At 37.3% G+C, this 19,100-nt stretch overlaps 1 long non-coding RNA gene and 1 pseudogene across 1 annotated transcript in view; both read right to left on the bottom strand.

Annotated features, from left to right (window-relative positions):
• The window catches only part of LOC128664075 (uncharacterized), a 115,138-nt gene that overhangs the window by 71,317 nt on the left and 24,721 nt on the right, over positions 1-19,100 (bottom strand). The window lies entirely within an intron of this gene.
• On the bottom strand, positions 326-2,055 carry LOC128664074 (lysophosphatidylcholine acyltransferase 1-like; annotated as a pseudogene).

Raw genomic sequence — 19,100 nt, 5'->3', positions numbered from 1 at the left:
GCAGAATTTACATTTCCAAAGTGCCATACAGAGGAGCAATCAGAAAACTGCAAAACAAATACGGTAAAGAGAAAAATTCAACTGGAATTTAAAGCTAATACAACAATAATGGCAGACATATTGATCATTATGAGATCGTGAATATGATAAAAAGGTGCATATACGGTATTTAATCATTACATAGACCAGAAGACCAGATAGTTGTTCAATAACTGACCTGCATTATATATGCAATTAACATTTTAGACTTTCTTCTAGAAAACAAATAAGGTAAAGAATGATCAAACTGATTTTTACAACAATTTAAACTTGTACTGAGTAATATATGATACATGGAATCTGAAATGAGTCTGTAAAGGACAGCCAGGTACATATATATTTATTACAATTAACAGGTGAGAACAGCAATGTTCATAGCCTTAGTAGAGGTACTGCAAACAAGCACCCCTCGCCAGGAGAGGCAATGTATTCCATTGTTAGTTAAGCTTCTTTTCTTCAGGATTGTTCTGTAGCTGTTCAATGTTGTCTGGTGTAAAATCTGTACATATGCTATTAGGTGCAGGTGCATTTTGGCTATGCACATGCTTTGCCAAGTCCACCTGATCTGGATAAAGGTAATCTTGAGCAAAGTTTGGGTTCATTGCTGCAAACCTGTCAAAGTCATCGTATGTAATTTTATTTTTTCCTTCCTCATCTATTGCTCTGAAAAGATCTGTTACATTACGTTCTGATACTCCCATGCAGTCTTCAAAATGACAGTTAAATCATCTTCAACTATCGTTTCATATGTGTCTGATTGGTACATCTTAAAAGCCAGTTGAATAGTTTCTAATGTCTTCGAAGGTCTGCACACTACAGACAAAGCAATGACGTATTCTCTTAGATCAATAGTGCCCTTTTCATTCTCATCAAATAATACAAATAGGTCCTCTAATACATCAGTGACATCAACATTTAAATATGAAGCAAACTCTTTGAGGCTGATCTTTTCACCTTTCCTTTTCTTCGCACTCTCACAGTATTTATCAAGTTCTTTCTCTAGCTTTTCTGGTTTTAGTCCTAGACTAACTTCTTACAAGTCTGGCAAACTCCAAGAGTGAAGTGTCTGAAGGAAGATGAAGCTGCCCATATGCCAATGCCAGCTGGCAGTCTTCAAATGTGTAGTCAGTGACTGATACGCCCAAAGCTTTGGCCATTACACGTCTTACATTGTTTGCATACAGAGCTGGGTCTTTCTTCTCTTCTTCAGATGGAGTATAAATAGGAAGAAATTCAATTTCCACATAATTGTGAACCTGGCACAAAGAAAGCCAAAGAATGTCCATCGGTCCTGGCCCTTATTGTGTCCATCTTGTTTGGATATCTTAAAACCACAGGCTGCACAGGCACTCCTGGAATGAATACTCCAGGTTTGAAGGTAATGAGGCAAGATCTGTTGGTGCAGGTTCCTTCTGGGAAAATCATTACCTGTGGCAACAAGCCATTAGACTGAGCCCGTCGCCTGATCTCCTCTACTGTCTTTTTGCGTGAATCCTGATCTGAGCGACATACAAACACCGGCTGAATATAGTTGATTAAGGTTCCCCACACTGGAATATCCTTGCTTTCTGCCTTCATCACTATAGAAGCCATCGTCATAGTTACTGGAATGGCATCAAAGTAAGAAGAATGAGGAGCAAGGGTCAGAATGGGAGCTTCTGTGGGTAAAGCCTGCCTTCCTTTCACCGTCACCCAGTGAAATCCACTAGCAAACCACATTGCCCTCATGATTGCTTTTAAAGCAATGTCCAATAACTTTCTCCACCATGAGAGGGGCATTTCAAGCTGTTTCTCAGTACGGCCCATTGCAGCGACAAAGGCAAAAGGCCAAGCCCGGAGCATCATAAAGGCCACAAAGAAGAGGCGGATAGGAAATAGTGTCAACGTCATGAAGATGATTTTGGCTTTTTGCAGTGGGGTTAAGCGCAGGTCATGCACAAAGGGGTTCCTGACCGGTGGGTTAAGCTCCTGCTCCAGTCCCTGGGGTGAAAATTGTCTGTTCCTCGTCAGCCTCATGATGCACAATATAGCAAAGTGCGGTGGGCACCAAGGGGGAGGGGTGGGTTAAAAAAAATTAAAAAGGAAAAAAAAAAAGGAAAGGGTGAAATCCTGCAATGAAAAAAAAATCCAAAAAATCCAAAGGAGTACTGGATGCAAAAGGAAGCTCTGCAAAATTAAAGGAAGAAACAAGGGGGAGCCAGAAGTTCACAAAAATGGGATGTGGATGTTATAGCTCTCTTCAAGCAGCGTAGAGTGAATGATGAAGCTGGAAAATTCCCAGGGCTTTCCAAAGGGGAAATTAGATGTTTCCACCAACCCCTCCTTTTCCTTCTCCGAAGAAGGAGATTGCAGCTAGAGAGAAAAAAAAAATCCAGGCTGGAGATGTTGAGGTGTGGGAGAAGGAGAGTGGATACTTAGTGCAATTAGAAGAATGAGATCTCTCTGATAGGGGATTCAGGAGTAACACGCACAAAGAGAAAGCTGGGGAGGTGGGAGAGGAGGAGGATCTGTAGCTTGCAGTGATCTCTGGGGACCTGAAGCTTTCAGGAGCACAGGGCACGTCTCCAGAGGCTGCCAGGAGGAGGAGCAGGCTGTATATGTGAATCTCCTGTCTGCCTCTTCGCCGGGCTTGTAGCTTTTAACCCTGAACACTAAGCTAGCAGTGATATTTTTAACCCCTATATATATATATTTATATATAAACACAAGAGTAAGGATGGCACACAGCTGCCTGCAGTCCTATAAATATGTATATAATCAGATTTCAGGTAGCTGTGTGCCATCCCTACTCTTGTGTTTATAAATATATATATATTATTTATGTATCATACACCAAATAAGTAATGTCTCTAATATATATGATATTCTTCAATAATTCCAAGTATATGGATGTATTGGTAGAATGCAACTGGAAATATTTGCAAAATGTATCCTTACAAAAAACTACTTCAATCCAATGAGGTAAATGTAGCGTGTGCAAGGAGAGCTGTGATGGCACAATAAGAGAGAGCCGTGTTGATAATCTTCTCTGTGGTGGTCTGAATTCGGTTCTGTCCTTGTTTCTGCCTCTTGGAGAGCAAACTTTAGTATCTCTTTTGGCAAGGTAGAAACATGCAGGGCTTCAAAATCATGTAAGGCACAGAGAAACAGAAGAGCAGACCAATAGTGTAATACTGTGGTTTATTCAGTACACCCAAACCCTGGATACTCAGAATGTTCACATTTAAAGATCTCAAAAAATAATGAGGTATTTTCAAGGTACACAGATAGATGGAATTCTGGCATAAATATTTGGGATGCCTGCATGGTATCCACGTCTCATGGGATTTAGGCTAAGTCCAGTAAAGTAAGGATAGCTTAAATATTCCTGTAAAAATATAGTCTGAATGGTGTATATAAGCCAATGTTAAGAATAGTCAACTGACGTTTCGAAGGGATTTGAGATATAACCTTCTTCGTCATAGGTAATTGGAACAATGGCGGCTACACACTACTTCCTAATGGAGGCTGCGGTTCCACCTCCGTATTTCACTTGAGCCGTGATTGAATGGGTTCAGTCATGTAATCCTTGGGCAAAAAATGAAAAGTAAATAAAGCAAATTAGATAATAGAAGTAAATTGGAATGTTGTTTAAAATTATATTCTTTATCTGAATTATTAAAGAAATTTAGCCCCTAGCCAATTTAAAGGGTCATGAAACCCAAAAGTCTTCTTTAATAATTCAGATAGGGAATATAATTTTACAACATCCCAATTTACTTCTATTATCTAATTTGCTTTATTTACATGATAATTTTTGTTGAAGAAGCAGCAATGCACTAATGGGAGCTAGTTAACAGACTCAGTAAGCCAATAGGATGAAGTACATATGTGCAGCCACCAATCAGCAGTTCATGTGCCTACCTAGGTATCCTTTTCAACAAAGGATGCCAAGAGAACAAATCAAAAATCATCCAAATTGGAACAGTTCCTACATATACATCTAGGGAGAATGTCTCCTTTCTCATGAAAAAAAAAACAATCCAAGGAAGTCAATTTTGTTAATATGATTTTTTTCCAGTGAAGGATATATTGTATTAGCTGTTAATGATATAGGAAACAACCTGGTATAGTTCACTCTCTTCCCCTGTCAAGATGAGGATGATGTCATCAATATATCTGACCCAGAAAGCTAGTAGGAATGGATTATTTATCCAGATGTGGTGTTCTTCCATGCTTCCATATACAGGCTTGGGGCAAAATGGGTACCCATAGCAGACCCACTAATTTGCAAGAAAAAAAAAATTTCAAATGTAAAATAATTTTTTTTTCAAGAATAAAACAGATGGCTTCCAGTGAAGAGGTTTGGTGAGGGGAGCTCATATCAGTTTTCTGCAGACAGACAATGCTGCTGTTATATAATGCACAAAACATGCAAATACTTCAGTATTCTCTCATGGAAAGGACCTAAGCTTCAACAAAAGATTAATTTGATAGTAAAATCGAAGGATTTTTTTTTTTATAAAAGGAACCTGTTCTGAATCATAAGAGTTTCATTTTGATCTCCATGTTCCTTAAACAATTTCAGCAAAAATAAATTTTGATACAATATATATATTATTTTGACCAGTAAGCTCCCAGTTGTGCATTGCTGCTCCTGAACTTGGTTCATTTATAAAGTAACTGCCTTGTTCACAAACAACGGCAAAACAAGCAGCCTGTATTCATCCTTTGAGACACAACCTGGTTATTGAATTTCACAAGGTCTGTAATGATTATATTTGTGTCGCACTGACGTCAGGCTTTAAGTATTAGTGATACATTTTTTCACCCATATAGTAATGAGGAAGATGTATTTCTATACTTGATGGAATTAAAATAAATAGATTCTTTGAATCTGCAACTTTTTGATTATTACACAACATCTATAAATCACGTTATTGAATTAAATTATGATGATAATGTATATCAGGGGTCAGTATACATTTTCTGTAAATACTCTGAAATCAAATATTTTAGACTTTGCGTGCCAAAATGCGATATCGAGAATATTATGGGCTAGATTATGAGTGGTGTGCTAACTGTTGCAAATGAGCTATAAGGGGTATATTGTGGCTCTTTGCAAGCATCGGAAGTATCGCACGTATTACGAGTTGAAAGTAAATGCGTTCACTAGAGTGCAAATTAATTTAAATCGACACGTGTTTTCATAGCTCTGGTTAACTGTTATGAAGAGCCACTGTTATGAACGACTAAAAAATTGCACAAAACACATAAAAATAAATAGTTACACTCATAATAACACTGTCTAATTACAATTAATAAATAACTCTCACCTAAATTACGAGTTTTGCACTAAAGAGGGTGCGAAACTAATGCAACTAGAGTCACCCTCCATAGCAATGCCATTACGAGTTACTGAAAAACTTCCTTATGAGTGCGATATGGTGGCGTTAAGCTTCATACTGCACACAATCCAAGGGCTGCTTTGACATGCTCGTGCACGCTTTCCCCCATAGACATCAATGGGGAGAGAGTGTTAGAAAAAAACCTAAAACCTGAAGCGTGGAATGGCGATCGCTGTAACGCAACCCCATTGATGTCTATGTGGAAAAGAAAGTTGTTTAAATCTAATACCCTAACATAAACCCCAAGTCTAAACACCCCTAATCTGCTGCCCCTGACATTGCGACACCTAAATAAAGTTATTAACCCCTAATCTGCCGCTCCTGACATCACCACCACTAAAAAAGTTATTAATCCCTATTCCGTTGCTCCCCGTCATCTCCGCCACTATAATAAAGCTATTAACCCCTATTCCGCCGCTCCCCGACATCGCCGTCACTAAATAAAGTTATTAACCCATAAACCTCCGGACTTCCACATCTCCACCACTAAATACAGTGAGTGCAGAATTATTAGGCAAGTTGTATTTTTGAGGATTAATTTTATTATTGAACAACAACCATGTTCTCAATGAACCCAAAAAACTCATTAATATCAAAGCTGAATAGTTTTGGAAGTAGTTTTTAGTTTGTTTTTAGTTATAGCTATTTTAGGGGGATATCTGTGTGTGCAGGTGACTATTACTGTGCATAATTATTAGGCAACTTAACAAAAAACAAATATATACCCAGTTCAATTATTTATTTTTACCAGTGAAACCAATATAACATCTCAACATTCACAAATTTACATTTCTGACATTCAAAAACAAAACAAAAACAAATTAGTGACCAATATAGCCACCTTTCATTGCAAGGACACTCAAAAGCCTGCCATCCATGGATTCTGTCAGTGTTTTGATCTGTTCACCATCAACATTGCGTGCAGCAGCAACCACAGCCTCCCAGACACTGTTCAGAGAGGTGTACTGTTTTCCCTCCTTGTAAATCTCACATTTGATGATGGACCACAGGTTCTCAATGGGGTTCAGATCAGGTGAACAAGGAGGCCATGTTATTAGATTTTCTTCTTTTATACCCTTTCTTGCCAGCCACGCTGTGGAGTACTTGGACGCGTGTGATGGAGCATTGTCCTGCATGAAAATCATGTTTTTCTTGAAGGATGCAGACTTCTTCCTGTACCACTGCTTGAAGAAGGTGTCTTACAGAAACTGGCAGTAGGACTGGGAGTTGAGCTTGACTCCATCCTCAACCCAAAAAGGCCCCACAAGCTCATCTTTGATGATACCAGCCCAAACCAGTACTCCATCTCCACCTTGCTGGCGTCTGAGTCGGACTGGAGCTCTCTGCCCTTTACCAATCCAGCCACGGGCCCATCCATCTGGCCCATCAAGACTCACTCTCATTTCATCAGTCCATAAAACCTTAGAAAAATCAGTCTTGAGATATTTCTTGGCCCAGTCTTGACGTTTCAGCTTGTGTGTCTTGTTCAGTGGTGGTCGTCTTTCAGCCTTTCTTACCTTGGCCATGTCTCTGAGTATTGCACACCTTGTGCTTTTGGGCGCTCCAGTGATGTTGCAGCTCTGAAATATGGCCAAACTGGTGGCAAGTGGCATCTTGGCAGCTGCACGCTTGACTTTTCTCAGTTCATGGGCAGTTATTTTGCACCTTGGTTTTTCCACACGCTTCTTGCGACCCTGTTGACTATTTTGAATGAAACGCTTGATTGTTCGATGATCACGCTTCAGAAGCTTTGCAATTTTAAGAGTGCTGCATCCCTCTGCAAGATATCTCACTATTTTTTACTTTTCTGAGCCTGTCAAGTCCTTCTTTTGACCCATTTTGCCAAAGGAAAGGAAGTTGCCTAATAATTATGCACACCTGATATAGGGTGTTGATGTCATTAGACCACACCCCTTCTCATTACAGAGATGCACATCACCTAATATGCTTAATTGGTAGTAGGCTTTCGAGCCTATACAGCTTTGAGTAAGACAACTTGCATAAAGAGGATGATGTGGTCAAAATACTCATTTGCCTAATAATTCTGCACTCCCTGTATACATATTAACCCCTAAACCACCGGGCCCCCCACATCGCAAAAAACTAAATTAAACTATTAACCCCTAAACCTAACACCCCCCTAACTTTAAATTAAAATTACAATATAACTCTATTTAAATAAATAAAAACTTACCTGTGAAATAAAAATAAACCTATCATTAAACTATAAATTAACCTAACCTTACTATTCTAATAAAATAAAAATTCTACCAATTAAAATATCTAAATTACAAATTTAAAAAAACCTAACACTATGAACAAATTAAAAAAACTAAACTACAAAAAAAACAAACAAATCCTCCGAAAAAAATAAAACAATCTAAGTTTTCCAACAATAATTAACACTAAAATCACGAAAAATAAAAAAACAAGATTACAAATAATCCACAAAATTATCAAAAATAAAAACAATTACACCTAATCTAATAGCCCTATAAAAATAAAAAAGCCCCCCCCAAAATAAAAACACCCCCTAGCCTACAATAAACTACCAATAGCCCTTAAAATGGACTTTTGTAGGGCATTGCCCTAAAGGAATCAGCTCTTTTACCTGTAAGAAAACCTTCCAACATCTGAGATCTCATATGTTTGAGCCCTTATAACTTTTTAATTGCAATATTTTTTTCCAGCTCTTTTACCTGTAAAAGAATACAATGTCCCCCAACAGTAAAACCCACCACCCAACCTTCCCCCAAAATTAAAAAACCTAGCTCTAAAAAAACCCTAAGCTACCCATTGCCCCTAAAGGGGCATTTGTATGGGCATTGCCCTTAAAAGGGCTTTTAGCTCTTTTGCATTGCACTTAAAAGGGCATTCAGCTCTTTTCCAAGTGCCCATCCCTAATATTAAAAAAAAAACACCCAAAAAAAACCTTAACACTAACCCCAGAAGATCTACTCATGGTTTTCTGAAGTCCGGAGATCCATCTCCATCCAGGCAGTGAGGTCTTCATCCAGGGGGCGAGGTCTTCATCCATCCCTGGGGTGTCTTCTATCTTTATCCCGGTGGCGCGGAGCCATCCTGGAAGCTGATCCCATCCTGTGCAGGGCGTCCTCTTCATACAGTCGCAGCCATACACTGAAGTTGAATGCAAGGTCGCCGTTTCAAAATGGCGTCCCTTGTATTCCTATTGGCTGATTTGATTCTTCAAATTCATATCAGCCAATAGGATGGGAGCTACTGAAATCCTATTGGCTGATTTGAACAACCAATAGGATTTCAGTAGCTCTCATCTTATTGGCTGTTTTGAACAGCCAATATAATTTCAGTAGCTCTCATCCTATTGGCTGATTTGAATTTGAAGAATCAAATCAGTCAATAGGAATGCAAGGGACACCATTTTGAAACGACAACCTTGCATTCAACTTCAGTGTGCGGCAATGACTGTATGAAGATGACGCTCCGCGCATGATGGGATCGGCTTCCAGAATGGCTCCGCTCTGCGTTGCCAGGATGAAAATAGAAGACACTAGGAATGGGCGAATGTGTAAATTGTCGAATTTCGAATGTAGAACGAATGTTATTACCGAAATTCGAATTATAAATCCGAATGTTGATAAGAACGAATATTCTTAAAAATTCTATAATCGAATGTTATTTACAGTTTTTCGAATGTCACTTTCGAATTCAAATGTTTATAATTATATCGAATGTCCACATTTGAAATTTGGAATTTAACATTCTATTTAACAAATACTATTCAGAAGTTCAATAGTTCATGTGGTAGGGAGGGAATCTAGTAAATTGATACATAATAGATACAAATATATCATTTTGAATGTTTCTATTTAGACTATTGCATAATTCGAATATTACATTTAAAGAAAGCATTAGAAATACTATTACAAACATATAAATTCGAATTTTTTGAATTTGAATATTACATAATTCGAATATTACATTTAAAGAAAAAGCATTAGAAATACTATTACAATCTAAATTCAAATTTTTCAAAAATAATATTTTCGAATGTAATCATAAAATTCGAAACCGAACATTCGAAAATCGAATGTTAGAATGTTATATATACATTCGAAATTCGATTCGAACGAATGAATGTGTTAAAATTCGTGCCGTTTTTTGAATGTTGCGAAACATTCGCCCATCCCTAGAAGACACCCCCGGGATGGATGAAGACCTCGCCGTCTGGATGAAGACCTTGCCGTCTGGATGGAGATGGATGTCTGGACTTCAGAAACCATGAGAAGATCTTCTGGGGTTAGTGTTATTTTTAAAAAAAATAAATTTGGGTGGTTTTTTTTTAGATTAGAGATGGGCACTTGGAAAAGAGCTAAATGACCTCTTAAGGGCAACGCCCCTTTAGGGGCAATGGGTAGGTTAGTTTTTTTTGTTTTTTTATTTTGGGGGTTGGTTGGGTGGTGGGTTTTACTGTTGGGTGGACTTTGTATTTTTTTACAGGTAAAAGAGCTGGAAAAAAATATTGCAATAAAAAGTTATAAGGGGTCAAACATATGAGATCTCAGGTGTTAGAAGAAAAAAAAGTGCTGCAAAGGACTTTAACATAAAGGTGGCATACAAACAAATTTACAAACACTTATACACATATAATCACATGTATACATATGTGTGTGTGTATATATATATAAATTGCATTGGAGCACTTTTCAGTTAAGTAGCGAAAAACATGAACATGACATATTTATGCATTATTCATATTTAAAAATTTCTTTAAGTGTGTATTTACTGTAAATATTTCACATTCCAGTGTTCTTCATATAGGGGAATATGTACTCATTATTTTAGATAATAGATAATAGATACTCTTCTATATATCTGTATATTTCTATACTAATGTCTGTCTACTTGGAATACATTCACAAAAATTAATTTGGGTGCTGCAGCCTTTCCTTTATATATATATATATGTATATGAAAATATTTATTTAAGAATATGAAGACCATTGGAATATGAAATATTAATATTTCACATCTGGTTAGAGCATTTAGTTAAACACTTTCGGTTTTGCATGTATGGAATGGGTGTTAGGTTTTTTTTCCCACTTCTCTCTCTACATTAAAGTCTTTGGAGGAATACGTTAATGAATTTGCAATATTTTAAGTTCCACACAAACAAAAAGCCTCCATCTAGCGAAATTAACGTGTGATCGTTAATTTGAACCCCACTCGTAATCTATCCCTATGTAGGTACTTTTATAACAAGAAGGAATAAAAAAGCCACACAAGATTACAAGTTGTGCGCCAAACCCGGTGAGTAAATAATGCACTCACCATAGCGTTGCCATTACAAGTTACAGAAAATCCTTCTTGTGCTGTGCGTTATGGAAAATCCAAGGCCTGACTTGATGTGATCGTTTTCTAAAAAAAACCTAAACCGCCACCCCAACATCGCAGAGACTAAATAAAGTTATTAACCCCTAAACTGTCTCCCCCGACATCGCCGATACTAAATAAACCTATTAACCCCTAAACCACCGGCTCCCCATATCGCAACTACTAAACTAAACCTATTAACCCCTAAACCGATGGCCCTCCACATCGCAACTACTAAACCTTTTAACCCCTAAACCGCTGCCCCACCACATCACGACACACCAAAATGAAATATTAACCCCTAAACCTAACACCCCCTAACTTTAAATTAAAGTTACTATATAACTACCTTAAAATAAATAAAAAATTACCTGTGAAATAAAAAAATCCTAAATTTAAACTATAAATTATAATTTACTTATGCAGCAAAAATGTAGAAATTTTACTTAATTTTCACCTCGCCACACATAGGCAGGCGCAGCAAGCCTTACGCTGAAAATGTGAGTCCCGTAACTCCTTGAAAATATTAACTAACACCTAACGCATGCGCAATATCTACCTGTCAACTGCAATCCCCCACCGCAATAACTAATAAAGTATATTAACCCCTAATCCACCAACCCCCACATTGCAATATGCCTAAACAATCTATTAACCCCTAATCCGCTAAACCCCCAAAACGCAATAAATTGAATAAATCGATTAACCCCTAAACCATCAAACCCCCACAACGCAATACACCTAATAAATCTATTAACTCCTAAACCGCCAAACCTCCACAAAATGCAAATAATTAAATTACTAAACCCCCTAACCTAACACCCCCTAAATTAACCCCAATTACCTAAAATTGAAACATACTAAATTACAAAAAATAAAAAAACCTAACATTACAGAAAATAATAAACCAAATTATCAAAAATAAAAAAAATTAAACCTAATCCCTATGAAAAAAGCCCCCAAAATAAAAACACCCCCTAATCTAAACTAAACTACCAATACACCTTAAGAGGGCATTTTGTAGGTCATTGCCCTAGGTTAAACAGCTCTTTTACCTATAAAAAATACTAAGCCCCCCTAACAGTAAAACCTCCCACCCACCAAACCCCCAAAATAAACTAAACCTAACACTAAAAAAACTAAACTACCCATTGCCCCTAAAGGGGCATTTGTATGGGCATTAGAGGGTGTTTTTATTTTGGGGAGGCTTTTTATTTTCATATGGATTAGGTTTAATTTTGTTATTTTTTTTTATTTTAAATATAATTTTTATTGAGGTTTAGTTAAAAGCATACATTCTTATGTCACATGAGATAAGGCTTCAATGTTACAGGAGTAATAAGATAGACATGAAAAAAAACGTATAGCCAACAAATTACATAGCTTGCAAACATTATACGGATAGGATGCTAATCTTTCATGAACCTTCTATATGACGCAATAGTTTACTCTTGGACCAACAAAAGTAACAGGTAGTAATGGAGTGAAAGAAGGAAATTGTAACTAAGGAGACCACTTTTGGATCTCATTAATAAACCTCAAATTTTTTAAATTTAACAACAGTTTTGTTCCTGAGGTCCCGAAGATTTATACAACATAGGACAGGAGGGGTATTAACTAGGAATAATAATAAATCCTCAGGACTACTCAAAAATTATGTAAATTATTAAAGTAGACAAGGGAAATGTTGTGAACTAAAATTAGCAAGTTGAATGGTCGCTTTGCTAGAGTGTGGCATAAGCAAGATATGCCATATAGTTAGCCCTCCAACATTAGGGTGTATATTACGGGGGGGGGGGGGGGGGAGGAGGTGGTAAGTGAAATAAGGTTTATGCGATTTATGTGGTATATCATGGATAGGAAGATAAGAGTAACAGAGCAGGTCCAGCCAGCACTAGAAACCTATCCACTACTACTATGTTACAGAGCCGTAAATCACATCATAGCCCCAGCAGGCTCAAGAGATTAAACTATAGCACAAATTCTTAACTTCTATTTATATGGCTTTAGAGGTTATGTTGCAGTAAGGAAAAAAAAACAAATAGACATAGATAACCCAGTAGAGTTAGTGGCATGTGAGAATTGAAAGTAACCCCTTATATTGAAATGTGATTAATCATGTTACGCGTGGTTCACCACCTTGGCCACTGGAAGCATCACCATACAAGACCAGTAAACAGGGGTTATAAGAATATTTTTAAGCAGATACACAGCAGTCAAAGGTTATGAGATACTGCGTCGCGGACTTGAAGCATTCCTATGTTCAACATATACTTTTGCAGAGGAAAGGCTCCAATATTACTGCCAAACAGCTGACTCAAAGACTAGAGGTGCTTCAAAGTAGTTGAAAATTTTAAATTAGGGTGCTACCGGGAGTATCTATAGGTACATATAGATTTTAACTTACAAACAAGTGCTTAGAACCTATGAACTATGTGTATTAGAGTAAACACATAACTAGGAACTGTGCTATAACCTTAGAACACTAGGTGAACATAAATGCTGTGCCCAAAGAAGATAAGATATGTATGGGATGGTAGATCTGATTTGTAGGGGTGCACAGTATCCTAATACCCCTTGGTGCTAAAAATGCAGGATATCGCAGTTAAACATGGTACAGATGCATCAAATTAGTACAGGAGATACAATATACCAAAACTTTCTACATGTTGGCTCCAACTATAATAAAAGGAGTCTCTTGAACAGTGACTAAGATAGACAATGGAACTAACAGGGTACACATACAAACAGTTCCAACAACCTAAGAACTGCAAAGTATATGCATAACCTACACTTGGTCTGGAGCGTTAGAAATTCAGAGAACATTAATGTTAAGGTTAAGCAATTGCAGACATTGGGAACATTAAAGTAAGTAAGTAATAATATTAAATGGTAAACAAGTGTACAGCCAATACATTGCAAAGGTCAATTTAAAACAGAGAGCAAGGTAGTAGTAGCATAAATTATAATATGTATTGCAACCCAGCCTTTGCTGAGAGCAATATAACTGGAAATACCCACTTAACCTTAAATAAAGTGACATGTTCATATCCAGAGGTGGGTTTCTATCAGAGTCAAAGTTTAGCACAAAATTAGCCAGGAATTATCCTAGGGGGTGTCCTCTGTAGTATTGTTGAGTTCACACCTATTCCAAATTAAATGTTCCGTGGTTCACTGGAGACCAGTCTAAAACACTGGGCAGGGTAAGAACTCCGAGGAGTTTAACCTATACCTCTTTTTAGACGAACCTGTGAGATGAGGAACCCTTCTGCCAGGCGTGAGAAATTTACACTCTTGCACTCAAGGCAACCTACACCCGCTGTTAAGGCATATAAAGATGTTGCCCCACTAAAGCAATCCTCACGTGGCTGGACACAAGAGTCACTGTAAGCCATAGCGCAAGATGCTTGACTTCTCACCAGGATACTGTGATCCGTTACAGCGATGTAGGGTATGTTGGTCTTTGAGCGAACTGATCCCCAAGGTTTGTCCACAGTGCCCGCCTCAATCTCGCGGGTCATCTCTGCAATCTGCTTTATTTCCAAAGCGCTCCACATCTGGTGACAAACTAATGGTGGGCGCTGGGACCTCAGGGCGCCCACATTATTCAGAGCAGTTATGGGAGTAGGTAAGTGGGCAGCGCGCGCTACAACCTCTGTTGCGGTCTGTTGATGCGGCATGGGAAGTAAGTGGTCAAACACCCATCTGAACCCGTCTATCAGGCTATGCATCTGCTCCAAAATACACTCTGCCGTCTCCATAAGTAGGCAGGGTGTTAGGCTCTCAGTAAGGGAGTAAAATAGTAGCTTCTGGTCTGCCTCACTTCCCGCTGTATGTGATGCCTAGTCCGCAAGATGGCTGCTCAGAAACCTGTTGTCGGCATTACCCGTACTAGAGTAGTGAGAATCTGTCCAAGTGGGGTTGCTCTTTGCAAGGGTAGTTGACTGGGAACAAACGTGCTCTCTGAGCTTCCAAAATATCTGTAGAAATAAATTTAGACGATCGCTAGAAATTTATTTTATATAGAATACAGCCGGAGCTGCTGTAATATGCGACTGTCCATCTGCAGAGCTGGCTCCGCCCCCTAATTTTGTTATTTTTGATAATTTGGTTTATTATTTTCTGTAATGTTAGACTTTTTTATTTTTTGCAATTTTAGATTAATTTAATCTTATTTTTTTAAGTAATGTTAGACTTTTTTAATTTTGATTGTAACTTAGTATTTTTTTATTTTGGGTATGTGGGGTTTATTTAGGGGGTGTTAAGTTAGGGGTGTTAGTAATTAAATTAGTTATTTGTGTTATGGGGGTTGCCTTTTAATGGGTTAATAGGTTAATTAGGTTTAAAGCGTTGTGGGGGGTTGGTGGTTTAGAGGTTACTAGTGTAATTAGGTAGTTGGCGTTGTGGGTGAATGGCGGATTAGGGGTTAATAGTTTTAATAGGTAGATTACGATGTGGGTGAATGGCTGATTAGGGTTAATAGTTTTATTAGGTAGTTTGCGATGTGGGGGTATTTACACACATTTCTGGACTGCCGGCTGGGTTTATTGGATTCCCCGATGTGCAAGGTGAAATTATGGGCGACGCGGGTTTCAACAGTTGCGCTGAAGCCTGCGACGTATATGTAAACTCGCCCATTATGTATACATTTTAAAGGGAGTTGTTTACATTCATACAAGAAAGCAAAGCTCCTATTGGAAGAGATTCAGCAAAAGTGTGCTAATACATACTCCACAAAGAAAAAACAAAAAGAATAATAGAATCCCCAAGATATTATTAAAAATTTTATTCTATTCTTATTTCTTTGTTTTTTGGCTGTTTATTTATGTATTTTATTTAGGCCTTTTTAAAGGATACCTGATGATGGATTATTATAAGAATTGGTATGGAATATGTTGTATCAAAACCCTCCTATGTTTATAAAGCTCAAATTATCCAAATTAACTGTTCCCAAAGACTATCAAAGGAGCCTTTGATAGCACAGGAGATATACCACTGTGTAATCAACGTCTCCGCTATATAAGGAGCCCACTGTTGTTATCCCTTTAGAAGATTGAAAAAGGACTATCCGAAACGTGTTGCTTCTTTTTGGCCCAGTTAGGCCACCGTAGTCTGTAGAATCAGATCATCCCCATCAACACGTTTTTTTGGCGACATATCTGACAGGCTTTCCAGATCTGACATAGCGTTCCTTTGGAGCAGAGCTGTTCACACAAAACTTAAACTGTTCGGATTGACATTTTTATGTAAACAGCTATCAGCATACTGTTGAGAAATGCTCTCTCTTTATATTTGCAGAGATTTGACTGCACTTATCTGTGAAATCGATGTGGTTTCAACTTGCTGGATGAGAGCTATTTCCCTCACATGCATTATTGGATACCCCTTTTTTTGATGTTCATATGAAAAGAAGAAATTGCCTTTGAGAAACTGCCACAATTACATACCATTACACAACTTGCACTATTAGGTGCTTTATAACGGATATCATAGAGCACAGCACACACTATCCATCCTGTCTAGCTTCTGTTTCCTTTTTTGTGCCTGCTTTTACCTGTCCATACTAATTGTCTTGCTTTTAGTTCATTACGCTATAAACAGTTTTTTATTGTATTGTGAATATTATCCACACCACTTGTGTGTTTTTTGGCACACTTATATACTGTTGCGCTTATAAACTAATTGTGTATACTAACTCACTGTGTATACTAACTCATGATAAGCACCTGATCATATATAATTTTAATTTTATAACTTTTACCAGTATCATTTTTATTACATTTATCACATTTTTTATTAGTATATTTCTATGATGTGTGTTATATATATTAACTATTAAAATTCAATCTTTTTATGATACTTATTTGTTATATGTAGACATAGCCTCAAGAAAGAGATTCTCCCTTATTGATTTAGCTTTGGTGTCAGTTAACCTGACTCCTAGCGCAGAAAGATCTTGCTATTTTCTAATACAAATGGAGACCCAAGTAGAATGCATTGGGTTAGATTTGTAGGCGTTTGTGAGATTGCCAAATGACCTCAATGTAAACGTGACATCAGGTTCGAAATACTTTGAGGTTTGCTTCACCTATTGACTTTATAGTTGTGTTGAGTTCAATACATGACATGAGAAGCTATTGATAAGCAGTAAAAACAAGTAAAACCGAAATAACTTCAGAAACGCTTGAAACGTGGTTAATGTAAATGTTTGTATATGTAGAATATTTGCATGTCTAGTTTGTAATAGGAAAATAGTCTTACTGGATAGTGATAGACAATATGAGAGGATGATTGTAGGCATTACAGATTAGGGGTGTTTAGACTCGGGGCTTATGTTAGGTGTAAACGTTACTGGTTTTCTAACATAGAAATCAATGGGATATCTGGCAGCATCGAACATAAGCTTTCACTGCTTTCAGACTCCCATTAATTCCTATGGCATCCACGGCCTCCAGGGTGGCGGATTGAAAACCAGGTACGCTGGGCCGGAATAGTCGCGTGTGTACCGGTTAACTATTTGATAACTTTGAAAAAGTGTCAAATAGTGCCGAATGTGTATTTGGAACATCTGCATCAATCTGTGTCGCATTGAGACTGGCGGATTGTATGTTACGTCACAGATTTCAACTTTTGCCGGTCTGTAGGGTCTGTAGGGTTTGATAACTAGGTTGAATGAAGCTTGCCACAATTACACTGCGGAATTCCAGCGTATTTCGCGGTTGACGGCTTGATAAATATCCCCCAAAAAACTAAATTGATATGAAATAACTTGGAGATGTACATTAGTTACATTACATTAGCCATGAGGACTGTACTGACTAACACATATTTTATAACTTAAATATGTGCCCTAATTATTCATATAACATTTAATTATAACTACAATTCTCAGATTTTTTTTTGTTTGTTTGTGAAAACAAAAACAAAAAACTGTATAATGTTGAACTGACGAGTTTCACTGTAATGAATAACAGCGTCACAAAAATGCCTCTCAATTGTTTACAAAACAAACACACACAAAAATAACTCACTCTATAATACAGTTCTCCCTAATATATGAACAAAGGAAATTTGAAAGGGACATGATTCAAATAGAGTATGCAATTTTAAACAACTTTACAAATTACTTATTTTTTTCGATTTTGCATATTTTTTTTAGTATCCTTTAATGAAGGATCAAAAATGCACTACTGGGAGCTAGCTAAACACATTAATAAGCCAATGACAAGAGGTATATATATGTGCAGCCACCAGTCAGCTCCTAGCTCCTGAGTCTACCTTTTCAACAAAAGATACCAAGAGAACTAAGCAAAATTAGTTAGTAAATTGGAAATTTGTTTAAAATTGAACGTTCTATCTGAACCATGGAAGATAATAATGCGGTTCATTGTTGTAATAAAAAAGCACATTGGATTATACTTAAAGGGACAGTCAAGTTAAAAAAAAACTTGTTTCAAACATGTTTCAAATAGGGCATGTAATTTTAAACAACTTTCCAATTTACTTTTATCACCAATTTTGCTTTGTTCTTTTGGTTTTCTTAGTTGAAAGCTAGACCTAGGAAGGCTCATATGATAATTTCTAAGCCCTTGAAGGCCGCCTTTAATCACATGCTTTTGTATTTGCTTTTCACAGCAGGGGAGAGCTAGTTCAGGTAAACCCTATAGATAACATTGTGAGCACGCCCGTGGATTGTGGCAGACACTGCACTAATTGGCTAAAATGAAAGTCAATAGATAATAAATAAAATGCCATGTGATCAGGGGGCTGTCAGAAGATGATTAGATACAAGTTAATCACAGAGGTAAAAAGTGTATTATTATAACTGTGTTGGTTATGCAAAACTGGGGAATGGGTAATAAAGGGATTATCTAGCTTTTAAAACAACAAAAATTCTGTTGTAATATGTATTATTTATCATTTTAAAAGGATTTGACCTTTTTTTCTTTTTTTGTGTGTGCAGGGTCCATTATTTCCTGTCACAATCCCTGCTAGTGGGCTGGGGCCTCTACAGGAAAGCAAAGGAACAGTTTTTCCTTTGATGTGGTTGCTAGCGGATACCTGCTCTAGGTGTAGTCATTTTCTTGGCCATGCTCAGTAGAAGACTTTTGTTGCAAAAATCATGGGAAAGGGGAAATTTAGTTTTAGAAGGGTAGCTCTATTATCTCAGTAAAGGCAGTGACATACACTGAAAATTTCTAAGTGCTTATTACACAAGTTAAAAAGTAAGTTGTTTGCTGACTTTAACACAATCTATTTTTTATACTTTCTTTAATTTAACATCTTTTTTTCACTAAAGGAGCACTGATTCTATACCAATAA

This window comes from Bombina bombina, chromosome 6, assembly GCF_027579735.1.
Source record: "Bombina bombina isolate aBomBom1 chromosome 6, aBomBom1.pri, whole genome shotgun sequence".
NCBI classification, from domain to species: domain Eukaryota; kingdom Metazoa; phylum Chordata; class Amphibia; order Anura; family Bombinatoridae; genus Bombina; species Bombina bombina.
This window is presented reverse-complemented; position numbering and strand designations above follow the sequence as displayed.